We start from the raw sequence: 14,699 nt of genomic DNA, 5'->3' as shown, positions 1-14,699 counted from the left end.
TTACTCGATTACAAAAGGTTAGTGAAATAAAATTAAAGTGCAAGCGGTATAGGTACTATCTTAACTCACAGAACATAATGAATTGAGCATCAGTAATTTGTGAAGTACTTAGCGTTATCAACTTCATGAAAGAAATTGTTTAGTAGCAGTTGGTAAAACAACATGCGCAATATCGACTGTAGGCAATATTTGAAGTAGATATAGATCGATTTAAAGAAATTTAGAAAAACTAAAAAAAATTTACCAAAGGCTAACCAGAAAGAAAAAAATATACATAGAAATAATACATATATGTCGTCGTCATCACTCATCACTACAGCCTATTGCAGTCCACTGCTGGACATAGGCCTCCACAAGTTCGCGTCAAAAATGGCGTGGACTCATGTGTGTTCCCCACAGTCACCACGCTGGGCAGGCGGGTTGGTGACCGCAGGCCTGGCTTTGTCAAACCGAAGACGCTGCTGCCCGTCTTTGGCCTGTGTATTTCAAAGCTAGCAGATTTGGATGGTTATCCCGACATCGGTCGGCTTTATAAGTTCCAAGATGGTAGTGGAACTGTGTTATCCGTTAGTCGCCTCTTACGACACCCACGGGAAGAGGGGGTGGCTATATTCTTTAATGCCGTAGCCACACAGCTAATACATATATGTAAATACATTTACAGTCGACTCTCGTTACTTCAAATCTGCGATAATTCGAACGTCTTTATAATTCAAAGTCGTCACGAGTTCTCTACAAAATCTCTTGATATTTCGAAATAAATCAATACATTTTTATACACTTGGTAATTCGAACAAAAAAACCATTGCCACGTAACAAAACGACGCGTTAATTCGAACTCATAGGCGTCAAACACTCGACAAATTCAAAGTTACAGAGATAAAAAAACAGAAACCTTGGAAATAGGTACATTTCGAGACAAGTTCAAACTTGTAAATACATGTATCATCGTACACGAGGCTTTTTTTATAATGATTAGTGTATCACACACTTCCCCACGAATTGGTTTGTTTAGTTGATTCGATTACTGTTACTTTTTCGTTGTATACAGATTAAAAGTTTGTGTTAGTTATGAGTCCTAAAAAGTACAAATGCTTGACGATTGCTGAAAAGAAGAACTTGAAGAAGTGACTTTTGTCATTGTTAAAGAATAGCAGTTAATAAATTTGTAGGTAATAATTGATCAACACTTAATAATTCGAAGTTTTATTTATTTTGTCTCAAAAATTTCGAACCATTTGATATTTCGAACACTCGATAATTCGTAATATTTTTCGAGTCCCCCGAGTTTCGAAGTAACGAGAGTCGACTGTATTATACCGAGACTCAGATGGAAATCGAACCCGCGATCCGCAGAACAGAAATCAGGGCCACTACAAACCAATGGGCTTTTATGTAGTGATTTTATAATAGCAGCGTTTTACCTGAAATAAAACGCATATTAAATACTTACCTATACTGGAAGCTTTATTATGAGATAGCATATCCGTTTCCGTCGAATTTCTACCAGTTTCCGGTCACTTTTGACTCGTCTCCGTGGCGCCACCTGGCGGCTGCGTGGCAATTTATGCTTACTTCGATTTTGCCACGCTGTATTTTATCATTGGCTCTTTTTCACCAGGCAGAAATGCACTGAAAGCTTCCAGTATAGGTAAGTATTTAATATGCGTTTTATTTCAGGTAAAACGCTGCTATTAAATACTTGACCGTAACTGGAAGCTTTATTATGAGACCTGTTTGTTATCGCCTGGTGGTGCCACTTACTTTTGTATATGCAACTTAACGCCAATGTGATGGATATAAGGGGAAAAAAAATACAGACTTTAGTATAATGATTAATTTATTGTTATTAAAAAATCAGTTTATATAATACTTTAATCATATTGTGGTAACATATAACATACTGTAATTATTACTTAATCACTTATTGGTATGAATAAGTCTGTAACACCATTAGACGTGTTGTTATTAATTACTTCACGCCTGTAGAATTTTCTAAATGTATTACCCGACCTCCAGTTTCCACGAGCCAGAATTTCCTCTATAGAACGATTTTCTAGCCAACTTTTAGAAGCGACCGCAGATCGAACACTTCCAGGTGTAGCAATAATGTCGGCTTCCTTAAGTAAGGTTTTAATCCAGCTTGCTATTACTGTGCGTGAAGCAGATTTTGCTAAACCTTTAACTGTAACAAATAAATTAAATACACCTGCAGTATCGCGCCTGTCGCTCAACAAGTTAATTGTTTTTTCTATCCAAAAAATAGGATTAAGATCATTATTCTCTAAATTTGGAAGCAGTTTCCAACCAGATTGTCTATAATTGCTATTATCTGTTTTGGAACCAAATTGAGGCCAAAACACGATAGCTTGATCAGACTTTACGTAATGGTTTTCGTCAATCAAAAGTAGAGTTAGATCATGTATGCGTCTACCTGAACAAAGTTGTAACAAAATTGCACAATGACGTGATACTTGAAAAGGATTATTACAATCTACTTTGTAACTACTAAGATAACATGTGAGCTTACTAATATCCCATACGGGTGGCTTGAAAGTTTTTGGCTTTTTTAAAGAAATTGATTTTAAAATGTGTTTAACTAGTACATGTGAACTTAATTTGCTGGAAGAGTCTGTGTTACATAGTGTTGATACCACTGATTTATGTAACAGGATAGTATTATATGAAAGGTTGTTAATCAAATACAGATCTGATAAGAATTGAGCTAACTGGGCACCAGTAGGATTTTTTATATCAATATTTTTATTAATACACCATGAACACCAACGATTCCATGCAACTTCATACGTTTTTAATGTAGATACTCGCCATGAATTTTTAAGTAGAGATACTTGTTCAGTATTCCATGTACTTACCGCCTCAGACCACCCCCACATTTCCACACCTCGAGGATGATGGTTTCGACTTTGGGAGGTGGAAGTCCTGTCGAGGTGTCGATTAGACTTTTGTTCAGATTTCTCAGTGTTAATGGAGCTGCTAGGGCTCGCGCTTTGAGGTCTGGACGCCAAAACACTTTCTCCCATCGAGGCACGACGACAAGAAATACTCCTGTGGACTGATTGAGGTGAGTCAGTACTTTCGGGACAAGAAATGGTGGTGGGAATACCCACGCTAGTTGAAAGTTCCACTGAACGCTGAAGGCGTCGTGGAATAGAGCTTGTCTGTCCGTCAGATCTAGAGACACATAATTGTGCACTACGTGAGCTGTTGCTGAAGCGAACAGATCTACAACGGGAGTCCCCCATTTCCTGAAAGCCATCTTTACCGATGTTGGTAATAGATGCCACTCTGGTGGACGTCGATACCGTGACAGATGATCGGCGTGATTGTTGTATATGCCTGGTATGTGATGTATCTTGAAGTGTATCTGGTTCTGATCTAGAAGCTTCAGAATTCGATAAGTTATATCGGTTAGGATTATCGACTTCGTTCCTCCTTCGTTCCGTAGATAAGAAACTGTCGTTTTGCTGTCGCTTTGGATAAGGATCGAGCTGTGGTGCAATAAGTGAATTTGTTTTTGTATTGCGTACAATACGGCTAGCATCTCTTTTGCATTGCAGTGCATCGCTTGTTCTTTTTGTGACCACCTGCCTGAAAGGGGTAGATTGTTGAGCTGTGCACCCCAACCCTGATCCGAGGCATCCGTCGTCAAAAAAATTTTTGGAGGAGGACAATGAAGAAGCTTTGCCAAGTGACAATTCAGAGTCCACCATCTCAACTCGCTTATTACCTCTTGGGTCAGTAAGTATTCTTTGACTGGGAGATTTTGTATTGTATACATAAACTTTAGTAGTTGGCGGTGATTTAGACGACCTCGTGGTACTGCAAAGCTGGCAAAATTTAACATTCCAACTATTTTTTGAAGAACCTTTATGGAGATTTTCTTGTTGATGATGACATTTTTTACGTTTTGAACTATTGAGATAATTTTGTCCTTCGGAAGGGATTTCAAATTTTCCCACGGTCTCCACAATATATCCAGATAAACTAGACTTTTTACAGGTTGAAGTATGCATTTTTTGAAATTTACTTGCCAACCCAATATCTGTAATAGCTCTACTGTCTGTTGTGTATGATTGTAAAGCCTCTGCGCATCTTGATGTACTATTAAAAAGTCGTCTAGGTACACTAGTATTCTTATGCCGTACCTTTTTCGCAATGTTTGAGCGACCCAATTTGTGAGGATCGAGAATGTTTTGGGTGCTGTGCTTAGGCCGAACGGTAGGCATGTCATCTCTAAAACTTCTTGATTGTACACTAGACGCAGGAAGCGTCTGTGTGATTCCGTGACATTCACGTGGAAATATGCCTGGGACAGATCGACTTTGCACATCCAGTCTCGAGGTTGTAAGAAATCGGGTACATGTTTATCAGGTAGAATGGCTCCGTGATTATAAAGTCGTTCAGTCGTTTCAGATTGAATATTGGTCGAACAGATCCGTCTGGTTTTGGAACCAGAAATAAGGGGGAAACAAAGCTTGGAGATATTGGAGCTACTTTCAAAATACCTTGCTCTTTCATTTTTTGAATAATCGTAGACATTTGTGCTGTTACTTGTGTTTGAAAATGATTTTCTTTTAGTTTCGGAATTATGAGTGGCGGTTTTTGAGCAAAGGGTATGCGATATCCTTGAATTAGTTTTAAAACTATTTTTGGTGCACCCATTTTTTTCCACTGTGGAAGAAAATGGATTAGTTGACCTGCTCGGAACAGCCTCGAGTCATTGCCTGTATCGCTGATGTCTTTTTGAACCTCGAGAGTTGACTGTACGTCCACGATTATATCCACGTTCGGGCCGCGAGCCTCGGTTGTGAAATGATTCTCTTTGTCGGTCTAGGGCAGGGCGATGGTCGCTATTAAATGTGGAAGTTTGGCCTCTTGAATGATATTTATATAGAGCGCCCCGCGAGGGCGCATTATTGCCAATATGATTTTGAATATCACTGAGTCCATTATGAGCTGTGAAGTCCGACTCATGTACAAAGTGCGTCCCACTCGATGGAACAAGATGTCGCAAGCCGTGCCCCCGCGAGGGGCGGTGATTAAATCGATTGGACTTTACTTGAGATAATCCATCAGATGATTTTATAGACCAAAAGGCTTTACGGACCCCTCCAGCCTTTTCTAATGCAGTTGCAAATTGTTCAGCATCAAATATGTAAGAATTGGAAGGTGGAATTTTGTTAAGCAATGCTTTAAGCGAGGGGTCTTTCACTTGACTTGTTATAGAATCACGGCGCATCTCAATACTTTCAGCCCTGTGGCCACAAACTAATTGTAAAAGATCCGAAGATATTTTATTCAAATCACCTTTCAAAAATAATTCATCTACCTTACAACTCAAATTATCAAAATTAATATCGTTACTATTTGCCCATGATAGAAGATTACGAATACTTTCTTGCAACGATTCTTTTTGTTTCAATATACAGTAAGTAATAGCTGCGTACGATTTATCAGCGTATTTTAAATAACGCATAGTATCATACAATTTAACCTCTTCATTTGTATCGAGGTCTATAAAACCGGGCTTATGATTATACAATTTCTGTGTTTCTGCGTATCTTATTTCTGACCAAGATGAACTACCCAGACGTTGAACATCGCTTAACATTTTGAGAAATTTCTCTGAAGTTTTAGGAACAGCCGGTTCTTTCAACTTTGTTTCAATATCGAAGGTAAATTCGTTACTGGACTTATTCGTATGGCTGTATTCACTATCAATAAATCTTTCATCAGTTACATTATGATTGTCATAAAGATCTCCACTTACCTCTGAACAAATTGAATTGTCATCATTGTTACAACGGTTTACTTCGACATTATTTGATGGGAAAATATATTTACGGAGCTCGCCTACTTCTTTGATTAGTTTATCCATCTTCTCAAATTGCCGATCCCGCTTACACTTCTTACGTCGATTTCGGCGTGAGCGCTTTCGCTTATTATTCGAAGATGAAGAGCTTTCAGAGGTATTACTCGTACTACTACTACTAGAGCTCCGGGGCCGTTTATGCGATGCTCTATTGTCGCCAGATACAGGCCCAGTATTTATGATTATATCTTGATTATCATCCATATCTGTAAGCAAATTCTATTAGACAGGGTAGTAGTAAAAAATTTCTACTTATTTTTAATAAACTATGAAAAAACACGGATAACTGGTATTAAAATATTTAATTTAAACTTTATAATAACAAGCAATCCGAACGGAAAACCCGTTAAAATTTTTGATTGCTTACTGTTTAATTTGACACGATTGTACTTTGTAAGTTATTTTATACTTACCCTCTTTTATTCACAGTAAATACCTGCTTTATAATCCTTTTAGTCACTTGCAGAGTAACTTACTATTTTAAATTCTTTTATATTTTTAATTTTTATATTAACAATAAAAATCACTAATTTCGCAATAATTACGAGTTACTGCGAAGGTGTTGCTTCGACGGAATACGAAACGCCAATGATAAAATACAGCGTGGCAAAATCGAAGTAAGCATAAATTGCCACGCAGCCGCCAGGTGGCGCCACGGAGACGAGTCAAAAGTGACCGGAAACTGGTAGAAATTCGACGGAAACGGATATGCTATCTCATAATAAAGCTTCCAGTTACGGTCAAGTATTTAATATTGACAGTTAAAAACAACAATATGCATACAAAAATTTATTGTTTGACAACGAATGTTGTTATATAAGTGTTCGGCGCTCAAACTGCCTGTCCAGAAAATCAACTTGACGTTGCAATGCGCTAAGGGCAGAGAATTCGAAAGACCTAAATTTGCAGAAATCAGATGCCAATGATGTTGTAGATGCTAGAGAGTTGGAGTTCACTTTCTTTAGGTCTCTCCAGAATTCGCTCATATTATTGATAAACATATCTGACATTGCAGATATAGAGTCCTTCACTGATTCCATTTTCGTCTCATTATGTACATTTATTACAAGTTTTTAACCGACTTCCAAAAAAGGAGGCGGTTCTCAATTCGACTGTATTTTTTTTTTTTTTTTTTTTTATGTATGTTACATCAGAACTTTTGACTGGGTGGACCGATTTCGACAAATTTTCTTTTAATCGAAAGGTGGTGTGTGCCAATTGGTCCCATTTAAATTTATTTGAGATCTAACAACTACTTTTCGAGCTATATCTAATAATGCGTTTTTACTTGACGCTTTTTTCGTCGACCTACGTTGTATTATACCGCATAACTTTCTACTGGATGTACCGATTTTGATAATTCTTTTTTCGTTGGAAAGGAGATATCCCAAGTTTAGTACCATGATAAGGAAACCAGGATCTGATGATGAGATCCTAGAGAAATCGAGGGAATCTCTTGAAAATCCGCAATAACTTTTTACTAGGTGTACCGATTTTGATAATTCTTTTTTTGTTGGAAAGAAGATATCCCTAGCTTAGTACCATGATAAGGAAACCAGGATCTGATGATGGGATCCCAGAGAAATCGAGGGAACTTCTTGAAAATCCGCAATAACTTTTTACAGGGTGTACCGATTTTAATGATTTTTAATTTAATCGAAAGCCGATGATTATCATGTAGTCACATTTAAATTTCATCGAGATCTGATAACTACTTTTTGCGTAATCTTTGATAATGCGTTGTTACTTGACTATTTTTTCGTCGATCTGCGTTGTATTACTCGTCGATGTAATTGAAGTCGGTTTTTTTTTCGTTTGCGAGCAAACACAATTATGAAGTGATAACTTCTTATGGGAGTATAAAGCACTTTATTACGTATCGCGTTACGGCGCTAGTCTGTTTTGGCTTTTCTCTGACCCATATGACAGCGGCAGGTAGGCTCCTCCTCTCTCATTGTAACCTACAGCGCTAGCCGTATTTCATGTAATATTTATTAACTTTAGATAGGAAGTTGCGTTAGCGCTTAGCAAAAAACGTATCGTGTGTTGTTACTGGTTGTAATAAAAATACTAACTTAAAATAAAGCAGACTTAACACACGTGACCCAAATTGGGGACAAATTTTTAATTCATTGTTTTTATATTTCTATCGTTAATAGTGTGGTATATTGAATTGAAATAAAAACTTGTTCCATATCTAACCCTTAGAGCTTGTAAAAGTAAAATAAATACTACGCATGTAAAGATATCAAGAAACAATAATTGTGTTTGCTCGCAAACGAAAAAAAAACCGACTTCAATTACATCGACAAGTAATACAACGTAGATCGACGAAAAAATAGTCAAGCAACTACGCGTTATCAAAGATTACTCAAAAAGTAGTTATCAAATCTCGATAAAATTTATATGTGACCACATGATAAACATCAGCTTTCGATTAAATTAAAAATTATTAAAATCGGTACACCCAGTAAAAAGTTATTACGGATTTTCAAAAGTTTCCCTCGATTTCTCTGGGATCTCATCATCAGATCCTGGTTTCCTTATCACGGTACCAAACTAGGGATATCCCCTTTCCAACAAAAAAAGAATTATCAAAATCGGTACATCCAGTAGAAAGTTATGCGGTATAATACAAAGTAGGTCGACGAAAAAAGCGTAAAGTAAAAACGCATTATTAGATATAACTCGAAAAGTAGTTCTTAGATCTCAAATAAATTTAAATGGGACCAATTGGCACACACAACCTTTCGATTAAAACAAAATTTGTCGAAATCGGTCTACCCAGTCAAAAGTTCTGATGTAACATACATAAAAAAAAAAAAAAAAAAAAAAAAAAATACAGTCGAATTGAGAACCTCCTCCTTTTTTGGAAGTCGGTTAAAAAATACAATATTCTGAAAAATGGGATGGTGCCATTTCGTCCCTTAGCTAACAATACCGTTTATGTCATTCTTAGCAACTTTACAGGAGACGAAAAAAAACTATATTTTTTATAAAACCGGTGGATTTTTTGTGTTATTACTTAATAATTACCTTAGTTAGCGGTTAAGAAATAATTATTTATACTTATTTTGACGATTTATTTTATTTTAACTTTTATTTTATGACTTGAGCTGTGTTGACTCATATTTTATTAGATTAAGGCGGGGTTGTTTGTCGAAATGTTAGGGAACAAGGTAAATAGATGATTTACAAAATAAAGTTTATACTAAGAAATAGTTCAAGAATAATTAACAATCGTTAAAACATAGGTATCTATAACCTAAATCTTAAGAATCACATTGTTGAGATATCAATTGCTTAAAGTTATTTGGTAACACACAAACCTTTAGAGCGCAAGTGACTAGTAATTAGTATTTTTTTATTTCTTAAATATTTAAAACATAGTATTTAATAAACTGCAACGAAACAATATATAATAGTAATCTATATTATATATAAAAGCGAAAGGTCACTCATCACGAAATCTCCGAACTATAACACCTACAAACTTGAAATTTGGCAGGGAGGCTCCTTATAAAGCGCATCACATCCGCCAAGAACGAATTTTACGTAATTCGACCCCTAAGGGGATAAAATGGGGGTTTAAAGTTTGTATGAAAGTCCTATGTTTTTGAAGTAAGAGACTTGAAATTTAAAATGTATGCTCTATAGATGGCGAGGAGGTGTCCAAATAATGCATCGTAATCTATATATATAAGAGAAAGGTCACTGACTCACTCATCACGAGAAATCAAAAATCGCTGGATGGTGTATCCATCCAGAATGGACAAAGATGAAATTTGGCAGGGAGGTTTTTGTTTTTTTTTTTTTCTAGACCCCCACACTATGGTGTGAGACTGTGCTAATCTACTCAAACATACCAGTTCTCGCATTTATTCCTCTCGTACTTTCATTCATCATACTAGTTCTTTCTTTCATTCTGTCCACATTCACACACTGGGTGGGTTCCCATCTATTCTATTTCTTACTACAAATGTGTTACTAAAACTAATAAACACTTGGGAAATGAGTGGGGTTTGGGTACAATATTTTTATTTACAAGTTTTCTTGATACTATTTTACTTTATTACAGTGGTTGTAAATTTACAGATTTTCTTATATACTTAATTACTTCTAATAAAAATTAAACTAATTTTACATGTGGAAGCTATTCTAATTTCTTATTCTATTCCTACTTACAAATCTTAATTACTTATGTTATACTTAATATACAATTATATTTAGAAAACATAATTTTACTGAGTCTTATTTTTTATATTTACAGCTTTAACTATTTTTACACAGTACTGTAGGAACAGTTCTCTGGTTGTCTGATTTTTAATTAATTCGCACAGGTTTCTTTCTACCATTTGTACGCCCGTTTCGTTTTCTAAACGTAGCCTCTCGTAGGCAAATGTAGGACACTCCAGGAGGACGTGGAGGACGGACTCGGAGCACCCAGGGTCGCAGACGCACGACGGACTCTCCTTACACTTGAAGCGGTACAAGTATTCGGAGAATCCGCCATGCCCCGTCAACGCCTGGGTGACAAACCAGTCAGGGAGGTAGATTATAGTTAGTAGACGTCCGTTAAGAACGGATTTTACGATATTCCACCGCTAAGGGGAGTTGTTGGGGGGTAATTGGGGTTGAAAGCTTGTATGAAACATATACAACAGCTATAAGTTCTAAACATTTTTTCATATCATATCAAAAATCGACCATTCCAGCGGGGATCCAACCTGTATCTCCGACTGACCGTGTCGGTGCTTTAGCCAATCAAGCTCTGGAACGATGTATCCGCTAGATCGAATTTTTTAATATGATGATTTTATATACGGTCTAACAGTGTGATAAGCATTTCAAGTGACTGAAATAAAAAATAATTTACGTTAAACATCTTAATAGTAATGCATATCTTCATAACCACGCGAACGTAGTCGCGGGTAACAGTAGGTTAGTGTATTATAAAACAAAGTCCCCAAAAGTGTATGTGATTGATTCCCTCAAAATCTACTGAACGGATTTTTATGTGGTTTCACCAATGGAGATTTGGCTTCAAGAGGAAGGTTTACGGAACGGCTGAGCCGATTTTGATGAGAGTTTCACTGGAAGTTTGCCGGGAAAACTTTGTGAAATACTGATTTCAACGCGGGTGAAGCCGCGGGCTTAGCTAGTAAAATTATAAAAATAAAATATAGTACTGAAATCTGTAGTCTAATAATTAGTTGCAGTCTGGCGATTGCTGTGAGAGGCCATCATAAAAATAGTGGCAACTAGATGGCAATTCACTATTTAGGTGTTGCAGGTCTTCATAGTTCCGTTTTGTAATTGGTATTCTAGCTGTATACAGTTTCTGCGGGTGATTTATTTGTTTAATGATGTTAATTGGCATGGGACGATGTGGTAACGGCTGAAGCTCGTCATCAAAATCAATTTTATACCAAATTGTACCATTTAGTTTGTATTCTAGCATACGTATATCTGTGACGAATAGGTCACCCGCTTTTTTACCAGACCGTATAGATTTATAAATTAATTCTTTCGAAAAGTCGGAAAAAAAGGTATAGACCAAAATAATAATGAACTTCGGTTAAGGTTTTTCGTAAGGTATTTTGGTTCGAGGTAGGGAAAGATTCGTCAAAATTAAAATTTATAGAATTTATATTAAAGACAATATTTCCTAGTTCTAGCACAACGTTTTCACTTTCTACTGTGTTATTAGCTACATTCAATACAGAAGGCTGAGGGTACTCGACGGCCACCGTAGTGAATTCGGGTGGTTCTTATTGCAGATCAAAGAAGACATTATCAACTTTGTCTATAACATCACAAAATCAAAATCAAAAACAGCTTTATTCCAATAGGCCCCAAAGGCACTTTCAAGTCGTCATTTCAACTAAAATTAAAACTTTAACAATAAATTATTATTTTTGTAAAAGTAAAGCTACCACCGATTCGGAATGTAGATTATACAGTGCAGAATCCGCAAGAAACTCCGCAGTTACTCTTTTCATCTAGATTGCTAATGTCAATATTTTCAATATCCAAGTCTATATTTTGATTAAGTATTGTGTTTACATTGTCCTGGCTACTTATAAAAGACTTTTCATGGACTCCCCGAAGTTTTGTTCGTTTATTGGTGTTGCAATAATTAAGAGAATTGCATGCTTTGGTACAAGGAGAACTAGTGTTAACTTTTTGATTCAAATCTATAAAAAAATAATAGGAATTATTACATTAAAATATAAATAACTAGTTGAATTCTTTTTTTATTTTATTTTTTACATCTTTGTTTACGCCGTTTATGTTATGACTACTTCTTGAGTCCTACTTCTTGTAATTGGGCACATAAAAATTCATCACTCGGATCACTTAAGGAATCAATTTCTTCTACATCCATGTGTATTTCAATTATCAAGTTGCCTAAAAGAAATAAAATACCTAATTACGTATACGTAAGTAACTTATATCATTAAATTGACGAAGTAAATATCGGTCTCATCTGATTTGTTGGTCGCAACTTTTCCTTGTGACAGTTGAGACCATAGACTTTACACTTGGTACACTATACTGGTAGTTGAGCTTGAGACCAACAGAAACTCTGACAAAGACAAAAAATGTAGGACCAACAGAAACTCTGACAAAGACAAAAAATGTTGTTTTCGTCCTTTTCATTCCGTACAGTTTTTGTATGTTGTGGTTTCGTTCACATACGGTAATAATAATTGCGTAGGTAGCAAATCCAGAGCATACTTCATCCTAGCTGAAAGCCATTAAACCCATAGACCAAGTAATGTAATTGCATTAAACCAATCAGTCAATCAATACTCTAGTAGTGTCATTATCATAGGATAGTATGGAGGGTAGCAACGTAGCAAATAAATATAATCACTATTACAATGTACTCTGTGATATATAATGTAGGTACTGTATAAGCAAGTTATTTTACTCTTTGGTAGGTACTCTGTGGCAGTGTTGCCAACTTAGTGGATTTTCCACTAGATCTGGTGGTTTAGACATCCCTTTTGGCGGGAAAAAATTGCTTTTAGTGGCTAGTGGATTTTTTAGTGGTTTGGGTTTGTTCCAGTTAGTGGTAAGCTTCATAGCTTACCACTAAAGGATGATCTAGTATTTTTCTAGGATTTTTTTACAGGCAAAAATGGTAAATTTTTGTTGTGTAGGCAACACCGAACGAATTCAAGCAGGTCGGCTGTTGGGAAGTCCCCGAAACCTGTTTATGAATTTCTTGAATGAACATAAACTTTATATGTTCAACTATTGGGTTAAGTTTGATTTGATTCGAAAGACCAAGTTGTTATTTATTTACTCAGTCGTCAGCCAGTTCAGTGAACAGTACAGTTCGCTATTGGTTCGCTATCGTTCTCTAATCTGTAAATGATACTTACTTCTCAATCTTGCTTTAATTTGTTTTTAAACTGTTTAGCCCTGTAAAATTATTTTTGAAATAGTTTTAAATAGTATTTGATAATGCCAAAGCCACAGTACACCCAAAAGATTCGAGATTGTTGGTTACGTGACCCAGGATTAAAGGATTGGTTGCAAGTTGTGGAAAGCACTGGTGGTCCAGTAGCTAAGTGCAAGATGTATGGTACGTTGTTAAGGAATCTGGTAATAATGTACATCGCTGGCAAGAAATTGATGGGGTTGTTGGGGAAAGTGGGGGTGGGGGTGGGAGGGAGTGTGGGTTTTTCACCCCCCCGGACAACTATTTTAGTGTAAACCTCGTTGTTACAGAGATATCGTGGTTGAAGTTTTGAGGTTCAATTTTTAAATCGGAAAAAATTAACCTACCACCTTTGAGGTTAGAATAACGCTTGGCTCCGGCGCTCCGCGCCTCCGGCTTAAAAAAATACTCTAGGGGTAATGCAGACCACGTGAACAGTGGGGTGTTCCGATTCGGTTTTGGGTATTTTTCGAATTTCTATACCTATATTCTAGCACACAATGTTACTAATTTTATAAGAATATTATGTCTGACGCTTTATTTTGTTAAAAGTGTCTCTTTGTCAGTCGTTAAAGGTCAGTTCGTATCGTATTTTGATCTTGCAGTAAAGATCGTTTTTACGTAAATTGTTTCGAAAATAACGCGTGAAAGTCGCAGAAAGGAACATGAGTACACTTCCTACTGCACCAGAATTAAGGTAGAGTCAGAAATTTAACCTCCCATAAATTAGTCTACCTGTGATGTACATCATAGCCACGAATTCTTGTACGAACCTATGTGTCAGAGGCAAGATCTGTGTGAGCGGATATTAATTAATGAACGAAAATTTTGTTTTCGAATGTTTAATACTAACTAGCTTTCAGGCGCGGTATGGGTGGCGTTAAATTTGGTGATGAAAAATATATTAAAGAAAAAACTAAAATATAAAATATATATATTTTAAAAATTCTTTATACAATAATTAATGATATTTTAAATAGAGATTTTAAAAAATTTCATTGTGTATACTTGTTTTTTAATTGTTAATTTCGTGCTCTCACAAGTATTCGCTGCACCAGCCTCTCTGTGTCCTGAATCATTATGTATCATTTACCTTAAAAACTATTAACTTTATCAAGATTTTTAAAGAGAGCAATGTTATTAATAATTAAATTCTCTATAATTTGTTTCTAACAATTTTTTTTTCTGGAATCAATTTAACAAAATTTATTTAAGCATGAATCGCATGTAATTAAAATTACTTTTTTATCTGTTTATATTACTTTTTTGTTACTAAAGCAGAAAGTAATTCCATTACAAATTGCAGATGAAGCTGATTCATCAGAAGACGATCTTCTTTAGTAGTTATGT

General features: G+C 35.9%; 1 long non-coding RNA gene across 1 annotated transcript; it reads right to left on the bottom strand.

Moving 5' to 3' along the window:
• Positions 1-1,822: 1,822 nt before the first annotated feature.
• On the bottom strand, positions 1,823-3,198 carry LOC123655371. Its single transcript, XR_006743388.1, has 2 exons — positions 2,877-3,198; positions 1,823-2,185 (listed from the first exon to the last, which is right to left on the bottom strand). It is a non-coding gene; the product is annotated as an uncharacterized LOC123655371 (long non-coding RNA).
• Positions 3,199-14,699: the final 11,501 nt, after the last annotated feature.

Source organism: Melitaea cinxia, chromosome 7 (assembly GCF_905220565.1).
Source record: "Melitaea cinxia chromosome 7, ilMelCinx1.1, whole genome shotgun sequence".
In the NCBI taxonomy this organism is placed as follows: Eukaryota; Metazoa; Arthropoda; class Insecta; order Lepidoptera; family Nymphalidae; genus Melitaea; species Melitaea cinxia.
This window is presented reverse-complemented; position numbering and strand designations above follow the sequence as displayed.